This window comes from Carassius gibelio, chromosome B5, assembly GCF_023724105.1.
Source record: "Carassius gibelio isolate Cgi1373 ecotype wild population from Czech Republic chromosome B5, carGib1.2-hapl.c, whole genome shotgun sequence".
Lineage (NCBI taxonomy): Eukaryota > Metazoa > Chordata > Actinopteri > Cypriniformes > Cyprinidae > Carassius > Carassius gibelio.
Window position 1 is genome coordinate 42,474,990 of NC_068400.1, and position 19,537 is coordinate 42,494,526.

General features: G+C 35.1%; 1 long non-coding RNA gene across 2 annotated transcripts; it reads left to right on the plus strand.

The window, feature by feature from the left end:
• Positions 1 to 12,926: 12,926 nt before the first annotated feature.
• On the plus strand, positions 12,927 to 19,326 carry LOC127958579 (uncharacterized). 2 transcript variants are annotated; one of them, XR_008154105.1, is made up of 4 exons: positions 12,927 to 13,146; positions 13,792 to 13,926; positions 16,485 to 16,652; positions 18,325 to 19,326. It is a non-coding gene; the product is annotated as an uncharacterized LOC127958579 (long non-coding RNA). The 2 variants fall into 2 exon arrangements; XR_008154106.1 differs by lacking the exons at positions 16,485 to 16,652; positions 18,325 to 19,326 and adding an exon at positions 15,376 to 15,614.
• Positions 19,327 to 19,537: the final 211 nt, after the last annotated feature.

Here is a 19,537-nt window from a genome sequence, read left to right on the forward strand (position 1 = left end):
AGGATACATTAAAACGTTTATTTCATACTGTCTACTACTTTTACATGTTTATGTACTTAAAGGTCCCCTTCTTCGTGATCCCATGTTTTAAACTTTAGTTAGTGTGTAATGTTGTTGTTGGAGTATAAATAATATCTGTAAAATTCTAAAGCTCAAAGTTCAATGCCAAGCAAGATATTTTATTTAACAGAATTCGCCTACATCGAACGAGCAGTTTGGACTACAGCCCTCTAGTTCCTGTAGTAATGACATCACTAAAACAGTTTTTTTGACTAACCACCGCCCACATGAATTCACAAACAGGGGGCGTGGTCTTGTTGCGCTCCGACGGAGAAGAAGGAGGAGCTGTTTGTTTTTGTCGCCATGTCGTTGAAACGCTGTTTTTTTTTTTTTTATCTTGGAGTCCAATCATCTTTGTTTGGGCTTCCCAGGAACGCTGTACTTGGAGATTAATGGTTACAATTTAAGTTTAACTTGGTTCCCGAAAATTATAATCCACATGTAAAACTATGTCCAGCTCATTTTGCTGAGGACAGCTTCCTCAATCTCAATCAGTTTAATGCCGGATTTGCACAAAGATTATTCTTGAAAGATGGAGCAGTTCCCTCTTTGTCTGGAGAAGGCGTTGTTTATGGACCACAACCGGTAAGTGTATTTTATTATTTAAGTTGGTGCGTTTAACAGTTTCTGTAACTTATTACACAAAGGGCAACGCTGTTTAGCTTTGTTAACTAGATGTTAGGGCTGTGCAAAAAAACAAATATGGTTTTCATGCGCATCTCGTCAGTAAAAACGCTCCTGTGACTATAAATACATCTCCAGCACGTGCGTTCTAGCCCAATCGCGTTACCAGGAGGGCAGCCTGCTCTCAGCTGCTGGCGAATCACAGCACAGGAAGCGCTGGCCCAATCAGAACCCGTTACGTATTTCTGAAGGAGAGGCTTCATAGAACAAGGAAGTCATCAGCCCGTTTTTGTGACAGTGAAAACACCAGTATACAGATAGGTGAATTGTGTGAAAAATACTGTGTTTTTTTACATGCGAAACATGAACACATGTTATATTGCACATTGTAAACACAATCAAAGCTTCAAAAAAGCGCGTAAAACGGGACCTTTAAAAAAAATATCTTGCAATTGTAAAACTAACCTGGTATACTGCTAAATATGTTATTTTTGTGCTGAAGTCAAACTAAAGATAAACTGAAGTATATGTGACTGTGCTAAAGTGGAACTATAGCAAGTGTACACTTTAAATATCTTGCATTTAAATATTGATATTATTCAAAAATTGTACAGTCCTCATCAACATTGACATTAAAACGCATTATGCACTGTGCACAAACAGTACTTTAAATATAGTTTATATATATATATATATATATATATGTCAGTATCTGGTCTTCAACTATTCTCAGTTTAACACAAATGTTTGTTCTTTCCTGTGGATGGATGGAGGTTCGGATGAAGACCCGGATGGCAGGAGGGTCAAGGTGCACTTCTGATGTACACACATACATTGAGCTCTTATTGAATCTGACATTGTAAGATCAATACCTCCCTCCTCGTGAACAGTGTTCACACACACAGACTCAAGCTGTTTGTTCTGTTTCGCATCCCGAAAGGGCTCATGAAGTGCCAGGCTAGGCACTTTTATTATGACGTTAATTAGCCGACTCTCCGGTGAGTCCTGTGATGGAGAGAGTAGCTCCGTCAGCACTTACGGTATGCTAGGTGGTTTCTCTCAGGTCCTGTAGGTCAGGCTGAACAGGGGGATCTGTATAATCCTGCTCTTAGGTTTTAATTGCCGCTGATTTGACTAGCGTGTCATACTTCGTGATCCATGTTAATGGAGTGGAAGAGATCGGATGAAGAAAGTTCACGATGCTAGATCTCATGATACGGCTCTGAGTGTCCTGTCTGAATTCCCTTGACCTGATACTGATATAATTAGCAGAACTAATCTTCTATACTGAATGTCGTTGCACTATTTGATAGACTTAAATATCTTTATTGTGTAATGCAAATGCATTCAACCAAAATAAATTTGCTGTTATTATTCACCCATATGACGCATTGTGAAAAATATTTGCTATACAGTTACAATAAAAGGATATTGAAGATTTTAAACAAAAGTTTGATAAAGTATGCTAGTGACTCATGCACATCTGACAATAGATTTGTGTGACAAACAGATTCACTGATAATCTTTCCCTCCAGGGGTTTGTTGTGAGACTGGCTTTGTGAAACTGATTTATTCAAAAGTTCTGACACCATAAATAATTATTTGTTCATCAGTTGAAGATCCTGGATTCTGTCATGAACTCTCATGAATGAGTAACTCCCATCCCCCCCCCCCCCCCCCCCCCCGGATATTTATTATTAATATATGTATATATTGCATTATTGATTATGTTTGGTATTTAGGCTATGGAAATTATTTTTTGAGTGCAAGAATGTTTCTCACACAATGTCTTGATAAAAATTGATTATGCACAATGCATGCACCAATAAATTATAACTTTGATGATGCACTTTCTTAAAAACACGTGTATATATATATCTTCAAGAATCTGCTTAAAACACATCTCTTCCATCTTTATTTGACCCTCTAACTTTAACACTCACTATTCTAATTCTATTCTTTAGAAAAAAATCTAACTACCTTTCTAATCTTTTTGTATTCTTCGTATTGTATTTTGTATTTCTTTTCATTTATTATTCAGTTTTGTGTGTGTGTGTGTGTGTGTGTGTGTATGTGTGTGTGTGCGTGTGTGTTTGTGTGTGTGTAAAGACCTCTAACACTAGCTTGCTCTATTCTTTTTTTATTTTATCTGTTTCCTTTTTATTTATTATATTATTTAAAATCCCATGCTACGTGTACTGTGTTAACCTAACTGAGATTTGTTATAGCACTTATATATCATTGCTCTTTTTGTTGTTTTTGATTGCTTCCAATCTGTCCTCATTTGTAAGTCGCTTTGGATATATGTGTGTGTACTTGCGTGTGTGTGTGTGTGTGTGTGTGTGTGTGTGTGTGTGTGTGCGTGTGTGCATGTGTGTGTGTGCATGTGTGTACTTGCGTGTGTGTGTGTGTGTGTGTGCGTGTGTGCATGTGTGTGTACCTTCTTAACCATATTTTTGGGCCAAATTTGTTCCCAAAAGTGAGCTAAACCTGACAAAATCACCCAGACCTCCCTTTGGGGATGTCCTCATTGGTAAAACTAGTATAAAAATAAAAAAAACAAGGTTTTTTTTAGTGCAGAAAGTTTTCTGTAAGGGGTAGGTTTAGGTGTAGGGTGATTAAAAAATGCAGTTTGTACTATAATGTCCCCATTATAGCTAAGTAAAAGTGTGTGGTTCTTCTGATTTCTTTTTTTTTTTTGTCTGTTTGTTTCTTTACACTAAGTATAAATAAATAAATAAATATGGTTCTTCCATGGCATCACTGTGAAGAAAAAAATAACTTTTTGAAACTGCTAAGTTTAAGAGTGAATAGAGTCATTTAAACATCATTTACAAAACCACATTTCCAAACTTTCAGTTGCTCAGGAATGGATTTTTCTCTATTAGTTTTACCAATTAAGGTTGCAAAAGGCAGATCAATTTGTTGCTAAATGTTCCTAAATGCCATAAATCAAGTGTAAATCAGCTCATAAATCATCAGTCTGACACATGGTTTATGAGAAGACTACTGTTTTCATAATAGATGAAATCAAATGTTTCAAATTCGGGTCATTAGTAATAATTTAAACTATTTATTGAACAATGCAGTCTTTTATTATATTGCTCCACCGTTATAATAAGAGGTGACGGTATCCACATGTATGGAGCAGGACTGTGTTTGGGTTTTAGATGCTCATCTTGCCTAAAAACAACCTTTATCTCAGGAAAATCACTCGTTGTTGCTTTATTAAATCAATTTTGCTAGCAGAATATCAGTTTGCATTCATGATCCCATTCGTAACAATTCTATTCCAATGGGTTATATGAAATCTAATTGTATAAGCACTTATAAAGCTGTTAAACTCTTTTGTTGGACTTATGCTCCATCAGCCAATCAATGGAGAAGGGCTCTGCTGAACCAGCGCATCACTTCCTGCTGACCTCTCTCTCGCTCCGCTTCTGGATCCCAGACGCTCCTGACTGTCAATCATTGTCTCCTCTTCTCGTTTGCACTCGGCCTTGCCACTCTTTAGTCAGTGAGAATAAATTGTTTTGCGAGTGTGTGTGTGATTTAGATTTGCCAATGCTATATTAGCATATTAGCATTCTGCATGGAGAGGCACTTTCCATGCCTCTCTTACACATGCAGCTCCACCAGAAGCAGAAAGTCCATGACACGCCGGCCACATAATTACAGGTTTGTGATGGGAGACACGTGACGCTGAGGTGTGTGTGTGTGTGTGTGTGTGTGTGTGTGTCGAAGTGTATGCATACTGTTGTACGTCTCTTATGGAATTCTGGAAACTTTTCGAACAAAGTGTGTGCTACAGAAGAGCAGAGTAATGTTGAAACACATTCACAGTCTGTATGTGGTCAGCGTGTGTTTCAGAGGCTCTCTGGATTTCTCCTCGCGTCTGTGCGTTAACATGTCTGACCAGCAGAAGTCCCTCACATGCTTAACCTCTGGAGATATCAGCAAAACATCTGGCATGTGAAACCTAGCTAAAGAGAAGAGGAGACAGCAGTGATGAGGCGAGCAGAGAGATGAAAAGGTGAGAGGAGAATAGATGAGACTGAGAAGAGAGTAGAGGAGAAGTGAAGGAGATATCAGTATGCCACGCGTCTCTGAGTCCAGATTCAAATTCAGAAGTTCACTCTCCCTCCATCATCCTCCTCACATTCTCTCTCTCTCTCTCTCTCTCTCTCTCTCTCTCTCTCTCTCTATCTCTTTCTCTCTCTCTCTTTCTCTCATCACGCTCAGTTCACGGTTTCAATTTTGAGGTGCTTTGAAGGTTGGCCAGCAAAGTCATCTCCTGAGATTGGACCGTCGCGCTTACTTTTCTATTTCTGTGTTTTTCACACCTCACCCTACTGTCACCTCTTGAAAAAACTGTTTGTTTTTTTTTGTTTGTTTTTTTTTGGACATTTGATATAAATCCTGTGTTACCCTCATAATCCTATGTCTATACTTCTATACTTACTCTCAGATGATCTGCTTTCTTTCTTTCTTTCTTTCTTTCTTTCTTTCAAATGAGTGATCTGTTTAGAGGTTATTTTAGTGAATCAAAAACATACATACTATTCAAAACTGTGTAGTCAGAGGAATGTTATTTATTTATTTATTTAAAGAAAATAATATTTCAGCTAAGATACATTAAATTAAATGTAACTTTTGCAGAATTCTGAATCACACTTTTCACTGTATGAGCAACTGTTTGAGCATTACATCATCATATTAGAACAATTTCTGAAGATCATGTGACACTGAAGACTGGAGGAATGATCAGAATAAAAAAAATCAGCTTTTCCATCGCTGGGATAAATTACATTTAAAACATATTAAAATAGAAAACAGTCATTTTAAGTGTAATAAAATTTTTACAAAATATTAATATATATATATATATATATATATATATATATATATATATATATATATATAATTTTTTTTGCAATGTAATGAACCTTTTCCACTATAAAGAACCTTTAGTCCGTGGACCCACTAATTCCAATAAAGAACCTTTTAAGAGTAAATGACTCTTGTGAATGAAAAACTATAAACAGTATAGTTACTGACAGGTTGATTATATGACAGTGTGTAGTTAAAGATACACGTTATACATTCTGTGAGTAAATATTAATGAATGAATGATATGCAGTGTTGTTGTTTAATACTGCATAATCATATAAAGGTATGCCAATGAAACACTTTTCACAAGAATTGTTTTTTTATTTTTTTTATTTTTTTTATTGTTTTGAAATGTATACATTTAATTGATCACATCATTATTTAGAATTGTATTTATTTTTATCAAATATTTCTTCCTAATAAGTAATAATAATTCCAAAAGCACGGTTTTCTAGCTTTGTTTTCAATAAAATGTAAAGAACAAACATACATTTTCTTTAGAGGATAATACAGTTTTATTTGCATATTATATACACATATTCAGTGTGTGAGTGTGCAGCTTCTACAGTGACTTTTAATGAGTCTGGAAAAAAAGAAAAGGAAACGGAAAGAGGGAGTCATCACGGCGATCCCCAGACAATATAGAAAGTACATTGAAATAAAATGAAGGAAATGAAGGAGAAAATAAAAGCTTCAAAAAATAGAACACAGCAGGATTTTTTCTTTCTTTTCTTCTTTCATTCGTCCGCCTCTGAACCAGACGTTTCGGTTTTGTTGTTTTCTGTGTGGGGCAGCTCATGTAATTGTGTTTCTGCTTTACTGTCGCCAGGGACGAGATGGAAAATGAGACATTTCGAGTATAACACAATATATTCACACCAGACCAGTGCAGTTTCTTCAGAGCTTACCTTAGGAGCGCTGAATCATTTAGATGCTTTGAGAACTATTGTGTTTACTGAAGTGAGCGTGTGTGGTGCAGGTCTTTCTGTGTTCGTTTAAAGGTACATTATATCGGCCTGTTTGCTGCCCTGGTGGCTTACACACACACACACACACACACACACACACTAATCAACCCAAGAGGATCTCCAGAAAGGAACATTTGAGTCATCTAATTCCAAATCCTCCCTGGCACTGATCTCGTCTACTGTATGTGTGGGAAAGAGAGGAGAGAAGTAGTTTGGGAACAAGCCAATGGTAATTTGTTTTCTGCGTGTCTATATCTCAGCTCTATAAACACACACACATAGCAATACTCAAAGACTTGGAGGTTAGGTTTGCTTGTGACCGCAGTGAACACACCAGGCTTCCTCTAGCATTAATAACAGAATCTCTACCAACAGACCGACAGTTTTGTGCCCTGAAGACCTGAAGTGTTGCACTGAATAGTAGTTGACATGTGAATTCTAGCCAGAATTCTAATCTCTGAATCCTGAATCTAAAACGTGCTTGATGTCATAAGATGCCAAAGTGACGCCAAACAAGAATATTATAAAGTCCATAAAGCCACTGGTAAGAAACCGTCCAGGTGCAAAAAGTTGAACCAATGTTTTTAATCTCTCTTACTCTGTAAGGATTATTATTGAAATTATTGGAATATGGTTTATACAAGAAAAAATATTGTTTCAGTCTCTATTTGTGAAATTTAACTAAAAGTTATTACTTTTTTTTCAGCGCAACCTTTGATGAAATATAGTTAAATTGAGAAAATAAGTACATTTTAAAAAGGTTTTGCTTATAAGAAACATTAAACAAGTGTTACTGAATATGTTTTTTTTTAATTAATATCATTCCTGTAATTTAATTCATATGCCATTTTAACTGAATGTTATTCAATGAGTTATCCATCAAATTAATGTTATTGATGGTTCTTTTTAGTAATATATTTTTGTTTATTAATTGTAAATCAAAAAGTAAAAATGCCATCAGTGACTCCCAAACAAATGGCTCTAAAACGTTGGATATTTTCAGTGAAACGGCACACAAATATCCAAGGTGTGTTTCCCAAATGCATTGTTTGCTCACTATGGTCATTAGTTCCATTGAACTCTTTATGATTTATTCACGACGGAAACTATGCGATCCATAGTTGTTTTTAGGAAACACTATATATATATATATATATAAAGCAAGTTTCAACATTTTTTGTTTTTATTTAAATTATTGCATCATTTAGATTGTTCTTTTTGTACTCAAATGTTTTTCCTTATCCATCCATCTCCTTATTCATTACCATGATGGTTCTTTCTATCATTTTTATTATATGTATTCTTTTTGCATTTACTTATTTTGAGTGAGTCACTTTTAAATAACTCAAATGATCTGGCACTTTAGCTGACTCAAATCTAAACAGCTGAATTCAGTTCAAGATATTGCTATTCATCAGTTTCTCTTAATATAGTTGAAGGACAGGCAAACCTTACATTAATGATGCAATAGAAGAAACTGATTCCCCAGCACAACCTTCTTACAGTTTTTCAGCTGCTTATAACACATTTGCAAAACTTTGCCTCTTTTTTTTCCAAATCTTTACACACAAATCCAAGAATTGCACACAAAAAATGCAAAGTGCCTCTCATCTCTTACAAAATGAATCACTGCATTCAAAATATCACAAACATTGTTCTGAATCGAAACCAGATTGTATGTATATAAGTTTGTGCATGAATGTGTATATATGTAATGTGTATATGTGTATATTTATCAACTGTGATGATTGAAATGTTGTTGTTGTAATATTGTAGAATGGACCCCATGCAGACTAGCTGATTGCACAGCTAATGGGATCCATATAAATAAACAAATAAACAAACACATCTCAAAAGCAAACATTTGCCAATACCTTTGCCTTAATATTTATTCCTGATAGATTTTTTTTTTGTGTGTGTGTTCATAGAGAATTGTGTGAAATTAGTGCATGGTTTTGCAGATTTGGTGTGTGCTTCTGCTGTGTACATGTGTCAGATTTCAGAAATGTATTTATTTATTCATTTATTTTTAATGCTGTGGGAAACCTTTGCATTGCCATGATGTCATAGGTCAGTCTTTATAAGTTCAGGAGTATATAGTTGAAAAGATACCATGTACTTCCAAATAATCACATAGCCGACCTTAGAAAACCCTGATGCTTCAAAGAACCATTAAAGAGCTGTTATTTTAACACAGCATTCCTCACTACAACTTCCCATTTTCTTTTTATTTTAATGTAATTCTCTCATCCACTTTAACATAATCTCTTTCTCCTCGCTCTCTTTTCATTCTCTATTATTACCTCTCCTCCCTTACTCACTCCATTTGTCAGACACTCCTCTAATCTCTCTCTCTCTCTCTCTCTCTCTCTCTCTCTCTCTCTCTCTCTCTCACATCCCCCACAGGTCTCAGGTTGCTCGTAACTAAATCTCAGGGTGCTTTGCTTCGTTTCTTCCAGTATCCCAGAGTTCCCCTCGTCCTCTCAGTGTCTCTGCATGAGTGTGTGTTTGTCAGCAGGTGCTCCAAAAGTTCTGGCTTTCACGGTAGCTCAGGCTCTTGAAAAGCTCATACTGTATGCATTAGGGATGATGATGTGATGCAGAATGAGATAATCATGTCTGTCTGTGTGTGTGTGTGTGTGTGTGTGTGAGAGAGAGAGAGAGAGAGAGAGAGAGGGGGATCTTGCCCCCAAGAGTTTATTCTTCACAATAGCTGTAGTGTAAGCTTGGCAGAAAAGAGCAGTGAGTCAGAGGCTTTGAACCGGGATGTGTGTGTGTGTGTGTGTGTGTGTGTGTGTGTGTGTGTGTGTTTGCACGCTCATATGAGGTCCATCCGGAGGAAGCCAGTGTTTCACAGCCTAAGAATAACATGAATGGAAATGTACATTCTTTTTAAAGCACTCTAGCTCTTTAATCAGTCTGAATATTAAAGCAAAAATATTCCAAGTGGATGTGTTAGGGTTTATTAAAACGATGTTGCTTTGTTTTTCTTCTCATTTTATTTTTGGGCACCTTTTTACTGATAAAGCCAGCAGAAAGAGGACAGAAGGTTATAAGGCAGATTCGAACCTGCATCTCTAACATGAGAGATGTAATGTTCCCAGATTTGTTTGGTCTTAATCAAGTCGAATACTGTCAAGTACAAAAAATAAATATTTAATTTTATTGTGTATATGCATTTGTTTTCTAAATAAAATGTATATGTTTGAAATTCCTCCAACTAACCCAGAACTGCAGCTCATTTTGTTTTTTATGCAATTTAATGCAAAAAAGATTAAAATAGTCAATAAACAAATACAAGTCGGGTAAGCTATTGAACAAATTGAAAATAATAAAATAAGATGCTGAGTGTTTGTGTGCATGATGTTAGACAATTTTACAGGCAATTTAATTAATTAATGTATTAATTAATTTGATTTGAGAATAAATGGTTACACTAAAATACATTAATGTTTAAATGTTTGAAATCTGGTGATTTTCTAAAGAGACAATGATGCATTAAATTGTATCAAAAGTGAAAAAAGACATTTATAATGTAAAAGTTTTAGAATGTTAGGAAATATATCTTTCTCAAATTAATACTGTTAAAAATGCATCACAGTTTCTTCAGAAATATTTAGCAGCACAGCTGTTTTTTTTTAACATTGATAATAATCAGAAATGTTTTTCTTGATGACCGAATCAGATTATTAGAATGATTTCTGAAGATCCTGTGACACTGATATCGGAAATTCAGCTTTGCCAACACAGGAATAACATTATATTGAAAAAAATATATTATTTTATTATTATTTCAAAATGTTGTTTTTACTGTAACTTTTACAGCAAACTCATACAACTTGGTGAGCAGAAGACACTTATTAAAAAAAAAAAAAACATTTTTAAAAATCTTACCAACCCCAAACTTTTAAACAGCTTTGTATTTAAAATTTAATGAAGAGTATCTGCTGATAAAACCATTTTTATCATATAATATTTATTAAGCTGATCCCAAATGAAGTTTTGTCCTTAAATAATTTATATTTGTACGCAGAGACAACTTCAGCTCTACCTCAGAGGATGAGGATCATACATCAGCAGGATTTCATCTCTGTACCTGTTTCAAACTGGTTAAACACGATACAACGAATCCCACAACTGGCCGTTCAGAACATGATGTTCACTGAGATCAAACAAAGCTGTGATTGTGTTTTCACTTTAACAGAACCATTAGACTATTTGTCGCTGCAGTGCATTTTTATTGGTCAGTCTGCATTTTCCTCAGCCAGTCATTGCATCTTCATCAGCAATCAAACATAAAGATCAATAAAGTCCATCGAGATTGATCTCAGGAGCTCAGTGCTGTGAAACAAATAATAATTGCAAAAATTCTCTGGATCTTATTGGAATCCTATGAAGTCTGGAATATCTGGCCTGATTTTCTCTGTGGCTCATGTGTTTTTGATAAGTGTGGCGTGTTATTGTGAGGACGTCCCTTGACTTTGTTGAACACTTGTAGTTTTGTTGATGTTCCTTTTGTGTCTGTTTGCTTTCTGAAATGTCCTTGTGTTTGTTTGTGTTCGCTCTGGGTTCACATCTGTTGTGCATGATTAGGGTTAGGGTTAGTCTTGGTCTCATTAACTTTTTTTTTCTTTTTTATTTAAAGCATCTATTCATATTAGATTCATTATAAACTACTTTACCAGATATTCTCATATCCAGCACTATGCAATGTTTGAAAATGCAAAAATTAGGCTTTATCTAATTCAATACATTCAGTGCTTGTTTCATTTTGCTGACATGAAGATTTTTTCAATCCAGGGAATTTTGTATATATATATATATATATATATATATATATATATATATATATATCCATAAATCAAAAATACTCTCAACAGCCAGATTTTTTACATGTTTTAAGGAAACTGGTATATTTAAAAAGGGTGAATGATATATGAACAATCTCCTGTGCAAAAAAAATCATCAGAATATAGACAGAAATTGAAAGTTTGGAGCTACTGAAGTGAAGATTTCTGGCTTAGTGCATGAGAGAAAAGTCATTTTTTAAAGATATGTGTAATTGAAATCAACTGATGCACACAGAAAAAAAAAGTGTCAAAGTAAATACTAAAAAGTGTATTTTGGAGGTATTCATCTCACTATTCTGAAAGAAGACGTAATGTTAAAATCTCAAAACTTACCAGTGCCTGAAAAAAACTATGGTTTTGTCTGTGTTGCCTCAAATAACATAAACTGACTTTGAATTTTATATAGTGAAATACTGAACAAAGTCATTTATACATAAGAAAACTGAAACTGAAAACTAGCACACTTTTCAACCAAACATTTTTTCTCTAGTGTAACTTGATGGAAGAAGCCGCTTGGTTTCAAAAATGTCTATAATACTTTGAAATTCAAGTGTGTCCAAATGCACAAAATACTGGGGTCAGTGTATTTCAAAATCCAGACCTGAAGCCTTAAAACATAATCCTAAAAACTGAATGCAAAATACAATAGGATGACTGTGAGTGGACATGACAATTCAAACAATGAGAGATTTATTTCAAGGGGCTTATTCATAAAGTGTACTAGGTTCACTAGAAAAGTATAATATACTGTGAAATGTACTGAAATTTACCAGTGAAAGAAAGAAGTATGCAATCATATTCAATAAAGCCCAGGAAACCTAACTATGATGTTTTATAATTACAGTGATTTAGCAATCTTTGGCTGAACATCTGAAATTAGGTTATCATAAACAACTCTTACAAGCTGTAAACACATATGCGTGCTGAAGTGACTCTTGCCAAGTGTGTGTGTGTGTGGGGGGGGGGGGGGGGGGGGGGGGGGGGGGGGGATGGTGGAGTAAGTTTATCTGTTTGTATGAGTTTATAGAGATGCACTCAGTGGCACTCCTCCTTAAATATTGTTTGTTGCAGTAATAATCTCTTTCCTCGCATTTAATGGGTTTGAAGTCCCAACCCTTCCGGATGTGTTGTCTGATATGATTGGGATGACACAGTGCTGTACTGAAATTAAACATTCAATAAACATTTAGAAGACAAATACCGTTTTTATTTATTTATTTATTTATTTTATTTTATTTTATTTATTTTTTTAAGTGCTTTTAATGAAAGTTTTAGTTTATAGATTAGGAATACTAAAGTTTTTACAGATTTATTGTTTATTTGTCCATTTCCATTATAAATGTATTTTCAGTTTTTACATTTTTACTCAGTGTTTTTAGTATAAGTATTTTGTGTTTATTTTTGTGTTTGAGGCTTGTTCGAGGTCCATCTGCGCGGACCAATCGGCGCATAACATCAAAGTACCGCGAGAGTAATTCAAAAGTATCAACAGTCGTCTGCTCTCCAATCGCTCTCGCGGTACTTTGAAGTCATCCGATCGGTCTGCGCAGCGCCGGTGCACTCGAATAAACATCGATCGACGTCATGGAACTGCGTAATTTATTCACGAATTGGACGTTACGGCTCGCGCTGTGTTTGATACTACGTTTGGAAAAATGGCGCGTAATCTGAATTTGAAATCAACACCACCTGTTTGTGTCTCATCTGGGACGTTATTTTATTGAGTCGCTGAGGTTGGTGTCAATGTGAAACAGGTAATTAATAATTTTAATTCAATTTATTGTAGTAGGTCTGTGCTGTGTTTCAATAATATTAAGTCGGAATATATAAAGAGAACATAAATGACATATATAGCCTAAATTTAGTCGCCCCTTTCACGTTTTGCTAATGCTAGTGAATGACTTTCTTTGTTTTATGTTCACAAGTTAATGTTACAGTGTTTTTGTTTTGCTTAAGGCACTAACATGTAATTTCCCCGTTTTATTTAAAGGAGCTTGTTGTTTTTGTTGTTATTGTTGCAAATGTTAATATATAATATAAGTTATATGAATTATGGTCGGTTTTTGCAAGCCAACCTTTGATGAACTTGTAATTGTTTGTTTTTCCCATAGCGTTTGTGATAGCAAATGTTTGTATATTTAGAAGCTATACATTTTTAGTTTATTTTTTTTCTTATGTTGTGAATATATGGGTCTGTGTGAGTCAGATGGGGCTTCTACTGTATGTATATCATTATAATGCTGGCAAAAGTAACTAATATAATTGGATATTAATGCTGTCAACAGTCTTCAATTTCACTTAGCTGTCTGACACACACACACACACACACACGTACAGTATGTGCATTGTAAAATCCCTCGCTTCTTTGTGCCTCTCTTTGGTTGTCTTCTCTCGGGCAGGTAGTGAGTCACCTGGGGATTCCTGACCGTGCTTTTCCCATTGTTTCTCTGTCCTCTCTCTTGAGAGATCTTTCCTCAGTCATCTCTTTTATACCCATGATGGAGAAGACTAGACAGAGAAAGGAAGACGTTAGAGTAAGTAAAGAAGAAACCATGGAATAAAAGGTCACAAGGCAGAGGGGTGTCATGCACCTGCTTTTATTATACATAGTAAATATCGGACTTTAATGAGAAATGAAAGTATGGAAAACTACATTGAGTTGTGCTTTTAAAGCACAATGTCAAATCATACCGTGACATTCAGAACAAAATAATGCATTTTTGTGGCATTTAACCATTTAGTACTCTATATGCAACGTGTTTCATGTGGAGGACAAAGCGAAGCCTGATGCTTCTTTGAGTCGTGTGAAGCTCCCTGATTCTCTTCGCATCTTCTCCTGAGAGCACCACTGAAATAATGTGTGCATCTAGAGTTTCAGTTCAATTATATTTGTATAGTGGTTTTTATAATAAATGTTGTTCCAAAGCAGCTTTACAGAAAATAGAAAAATAAAGAAGATAAAGTGTGGAGAAAATAATGCCTTTCTACCCCCCAGTGAGCACGTTAGATAATATTCTAGCTATATCATAAACCGTGCACAGATCTGCCAAGATAACAAAGTTTGCAATTTCAGAGATTTCAATACCTTCAACACATCTTATTATAACTTCAAATATTTACAATTATCTGGAATATGCTTTTCAATATGTGTCTTACAACTGTATTTTTTCTGAATGCTGTTTTTGTATGTACATTTGTCTCAATCATTTCAGTTTCTGTTTCTTTTATTGTTTTAAGTGCATTTAGAAAAACAACTTTTGAGAATAAGTTGATATTTTAAAGAGCCAAAAACTTGATGATTAGCATTATTCTCTCATAATTCTATTCCAACCCAACTACTGCATGTTTTGGTGAATCTTTACTTTTCTATTCAATAATTCATCACATCTGTGAAGCTCTAAAACATACAAAACACATATTTAAAGTAGTCCAAATGATCTCATAACATGACAACTAGAGCAGATTTTAATTATTATTCACTGAATGCCATTATGAGGCTATAAAATCTCATTCTCCATTGCAAGTATTTCTTCACACATGATCAATCTCATGCGAAACACCATTTTTTGATCTGAACGTTGCAAATTAGATTCTAGAGCTTCAGCGTAGGTGAAGAGTAACTGTATATCTTCCTACGTTTTAGTCTGTTCATTAACCAAAGTCGTCGTATTGCATCAGAAAACACTGAATGTTGTGCATAAACTTTGGGCTATTTTTGTGATGCTTGTACTGTGTTTGGTTTTCATGTTTGAAGCTTGACCATAATAGTCTGATGTATGAAAAAAAATATATATATATAATTATATCTACCTAGCAAGAACGTAGCTTTATTGTAATATGTATATAATGCAGAATAATGCATTTGTCTGTAAGTTATTATTGTAGGTGTTTCCCCAGGTTTCCACACAGTAATTCACGAGTGGTAGTTTAAATGTATTATACAAAATATACATTGATTTAATCAGAAAGAGTTTTATTTCCAGGTATGTTTACACACATGAGGAATTTGTTTTGGTGGCAGAAGCTTCCACGATGCAACAGAATGAAAAAAACACAGACAATAGAAGCATAAAAATAAGCGGGGAATAACAATATACAAATTTTGTATGTAAAGGTATATTATGTTCAAATCTGAAAATGTAAACTTAGTATGTATGTTAGATAAATAAATGTATAAGTGCATGAATAATAGTGTTGTTTATTCCAGCACCTAATGTTCAAAGTATGTTGTGATTTATTCAGTAGTGTTATAGATTTGCCATGTTGCTTTTTACGTGTTTTATGGTTTCCCAGCTGATTTTACCATGTAAAGTCACACCAAGAAATGCACTTTCATATACTCTCTCCATACTTATGTTGTCAGTTATCAATTCTACTTTAACTGAAACATAGCGGAGAACTCAATTAAGACTCCTGAGCTATAAAACATCAATAAAAGTGTCTCCTTTTTCCAAATCGTGCTCTCTTCTTCTTTGGTCTGTCTCTGATTCCTGGACTCTTTCTTCTTATCGCTCCATCACTCCCTAACTTAGCCAGACATCTCCAGTGTGTCTCTGTTTAATCCCCGATCGCTTTAACTTGAAGGATCAGTCACACCACATGAGACGTTAGCTCTCCTTTTATCCCACTAATTGTCTCCCTTCGTCACAAAATGAGCGTTGTGTCAAATTCGGGACTCAAAGTCATTTTAGTAATGTGATTAGCAGCTAGCGCTCCTCCTTTACACTTTCCCCTCGTCCATCTTTCTCCTTCTCTATTTTCTTCCCTTTATCCCTCTGCAAAGTCAAAAAGTTCTTAATTTGACGCTAATAAAGAGGCTTTTTAATGAGCTTAGGCAGACTTGTTTGCGTCTTTCTTCTGGGCTTTGATCTTGCGTGCTGTGTTTCAGCTAATTTGCTGTTTAGTGCCTGTGTCAGCGTGAGCTCACTCGCTCCGTACATGTGCATTTGTGTCTTTGTGTGTGATTTTTGTTTTTTCTCCATTTTTGGATAATGGATCTGTCCGTGGTTTGCTGGAGTCCCAAAGCCTTAGAAACGGCTTGCTAACCCTTTCCAGATTTATTTATCAAATTGACCCTGGTTTTGTTGTCCAGGGTCACATGTGGTGTGTGTACATTGTGGGTCTGTGGTGAGAAGTTGATAAAGTGGACAGCTGGCAGCATTTCCTCTCCTCGACCCTGATGAGAACTCAAAAAAAGACGAAGCAGGAAATGACTGCGGAAACAATCCATCCTACAAATGGAGGAAGGGAGAGAAAGAAGGTTCCAGTCTGTTTTATATCCTTTATTCCCCTCACACTCTCTGACTCTGACTGAACACAGTATTTGAAGAGAAAAGGGAGAGTATGGATGTGTTTCAGTACGTTTGGGAGGGCTATGAAGGATGAACGTGCCTTTATTCTGGGGCAAGGGCGATTGATTCAGATGTAGATTAGATGAATACATTTTTCAAGGTTTATTTTTCTGTTCGCCATTACCTGCTAACCTGCCGCTCTCCCTTTCGCTCGAAATATTTCTTTCTCTCTTTTTTTCTCGCTCACTTTCTCTCCTAAGCATCAGTTTAGAAGCTGGGAGACCTGAATAATCCCTACCAATATTTCTACCAGTTGCAGTTGTGATTGAATGTAATATACAGCGGAGCCCAAAAGTGAAAATGCTTCTATTTCATATTTTTCGATTTACAGTTAATACAGTTTTTTTGTTTTATTACAAATTATATTACCAGTATAACAGTGGAAAGGCGCTTTCGAGTTGCCATGAACTTCACAAGTTGCTCCAGCATGGTCTCATCGCCGAATTCAAGACAATCAAGACAAATTTACTACACACACAATGACCTAGAAATAGTGCATACATTCTTCTGCATATGTAAACATATTTTTTACAATGTAATTTAGTGCTAAACTTTTCTAGGTTAAAATGCCATTTTCAAATCCAGATTTTCAGAGTGGACTTTTGGACCCAACTGTGAGTGCTTTTTTCTTGTTTCATATTTTCCAATATTAAAAGAGTACACATTATTCCAGTACACATTAATTTAGGTCTTAAGTGAAAGCAAAAAGCTGTGAAAGAAAACGCATGTATAATAATACATTGTATGAAGGCAGTTCTTAAAGTGACAGCAGTCTAATATTCCTGTAATCTGTCATTCATATTAATCAAACAACAAAACAGAAAAAATCTCTCACTGGTCTTGACTGAATCACTTTTGTAACTTTTACACAATTGTTTTTATACAGTGTATAACATTTATTTATTTGGTCTACTGTAGATTTTTTTTTTTTAATTACCACTGACTTTTTAGGCTAGTATTAGTTTTATATATATATATATATATATATATATATATATATATATATATATATATATATATATATATATATATATATATTGATGCTTGTGAAATTAAGAAATTTCATATGGTATCAAAAATTCTGAAAATCACAAACACCTCAATTAAAGTATAATTTAAATGTAAATATATATCAAAAATAACTATATTGTTACCCTTAAATTAAATGACTCCTATTTTGATACAAGATTTGGTCATATCGCCCCGCCCTAATCTTAATTATAATGATAATTAAAAATAATTTTACATTTAAAAATGTAATTAATGCTTGTAATGGTAAATCTGAATTTATGTATTCATTCATTCATTCAATAGAGACAAATAAAGTATAACCCATAAATACAGGTGTTTTCACTCTCCATGTTAACATTGTCATGTGACCTATGACATCAGCTATGGCCTCATGGGATTGTACTCGGTAGAGATAGCAGTAGCGCTACATCCGGGGGATTTTGACATTTGTTTTATAAATGCTGGGTCTGCTACTTAGTTAAATGTCTTTATTTAAATGTACACAGAAGGGAATGAGACATGTTTTAGGTTGTATGCAGATGCAGGAAAGCTCTTCGTAATTACTTCCAGGTACGTAGGTGTGTTGGAGCAGATTGGAGCTAAACTTCCCTCCAGGAGCTTGGGACACCCCTCGTACCTAGTTTGATTGAACACTTCTGGACCAAACCTACGCCCTCGGTGTCTCTTTCTGGCTGGACGGATTGATCTCCATCAGTATTAATCTCTGAGAGCTCATGAGGCTGGTGTGATCTCAGACATGGGTATTTTGGCACAGCAGTTAAATCAGGCTTTAAACCAGTCGACCGTGACCTGATCCCACACAGCTGTGAGATATATCTCTCTCTCTCATGCTCTCGCTTTCTCGTTTCCCATCATCCCATGCTCTCTTGACACAGAGACACACTCACAATCAATCACGAGACTTATTTCCCGTGCTCTCGCTCGCTCTTGATGTACATTGGCTTTAGGATGTGGTGTGCTATGATAAGCTCTTTTCCTGGATGACGGTGTATGACACTGACCTAATTCTACTCTGTATGGGAATAACGACTTCCCGTGTTTGTTGTCTTGATGGTTGTGAGACAGAAGACGAGAAGCACAGTGTGAACACATTTGTAAATCCTACATGAGTCACGACACGCCTCGGTTTTTTCTTTTTTTGTCCAGGAACAATTGTCTCTTTCAGTGTACTTCCTCCTAAACTCTTGTCATCGCTAAAAAAAAAAACTTCCTGGACTTCTTTCAGCCATTCGTTCCTAACTCATACTGATGTATCATATTGATCTACTATCAATATTTCATGAAACTGCAAGTTTTTGTGTCTGCAGAGCTCAAAGCAAACCCACATTGAGCAAAACCACCATTTGAGCAGCTCTTTAATGGAAATAAATGTTTGTGTGTTAGCCAGATGGGGTTCAAAATGTGTGTGCGTTTTGTGGATAACTGTATGTAAATTATGTTTATCTGTGAGTGTTAAACCAATCAGCCATGAGAGAATGCATCTTTACAATACTGTGGAGGGAAAGCATGCTACGCTGATATCATGGTACTGAATGATTAGCATGATGTGTTTAAATGAAACATTTCGTATAATAACTTTTGTTAAAACTGTGATTAATTTTATGTTTAGGGTATTTGATGCATGATATATGTATTTTTATTTGTTTTGTGTTTCTTGAGACCAATATAATATATTCTTGCTTTATAAAAGCAATTTCTTTGATTAAAAAATATTACTTTCTTATTGAACCTGAACTTTTGTATGATACTGTAGTTTTTTTTG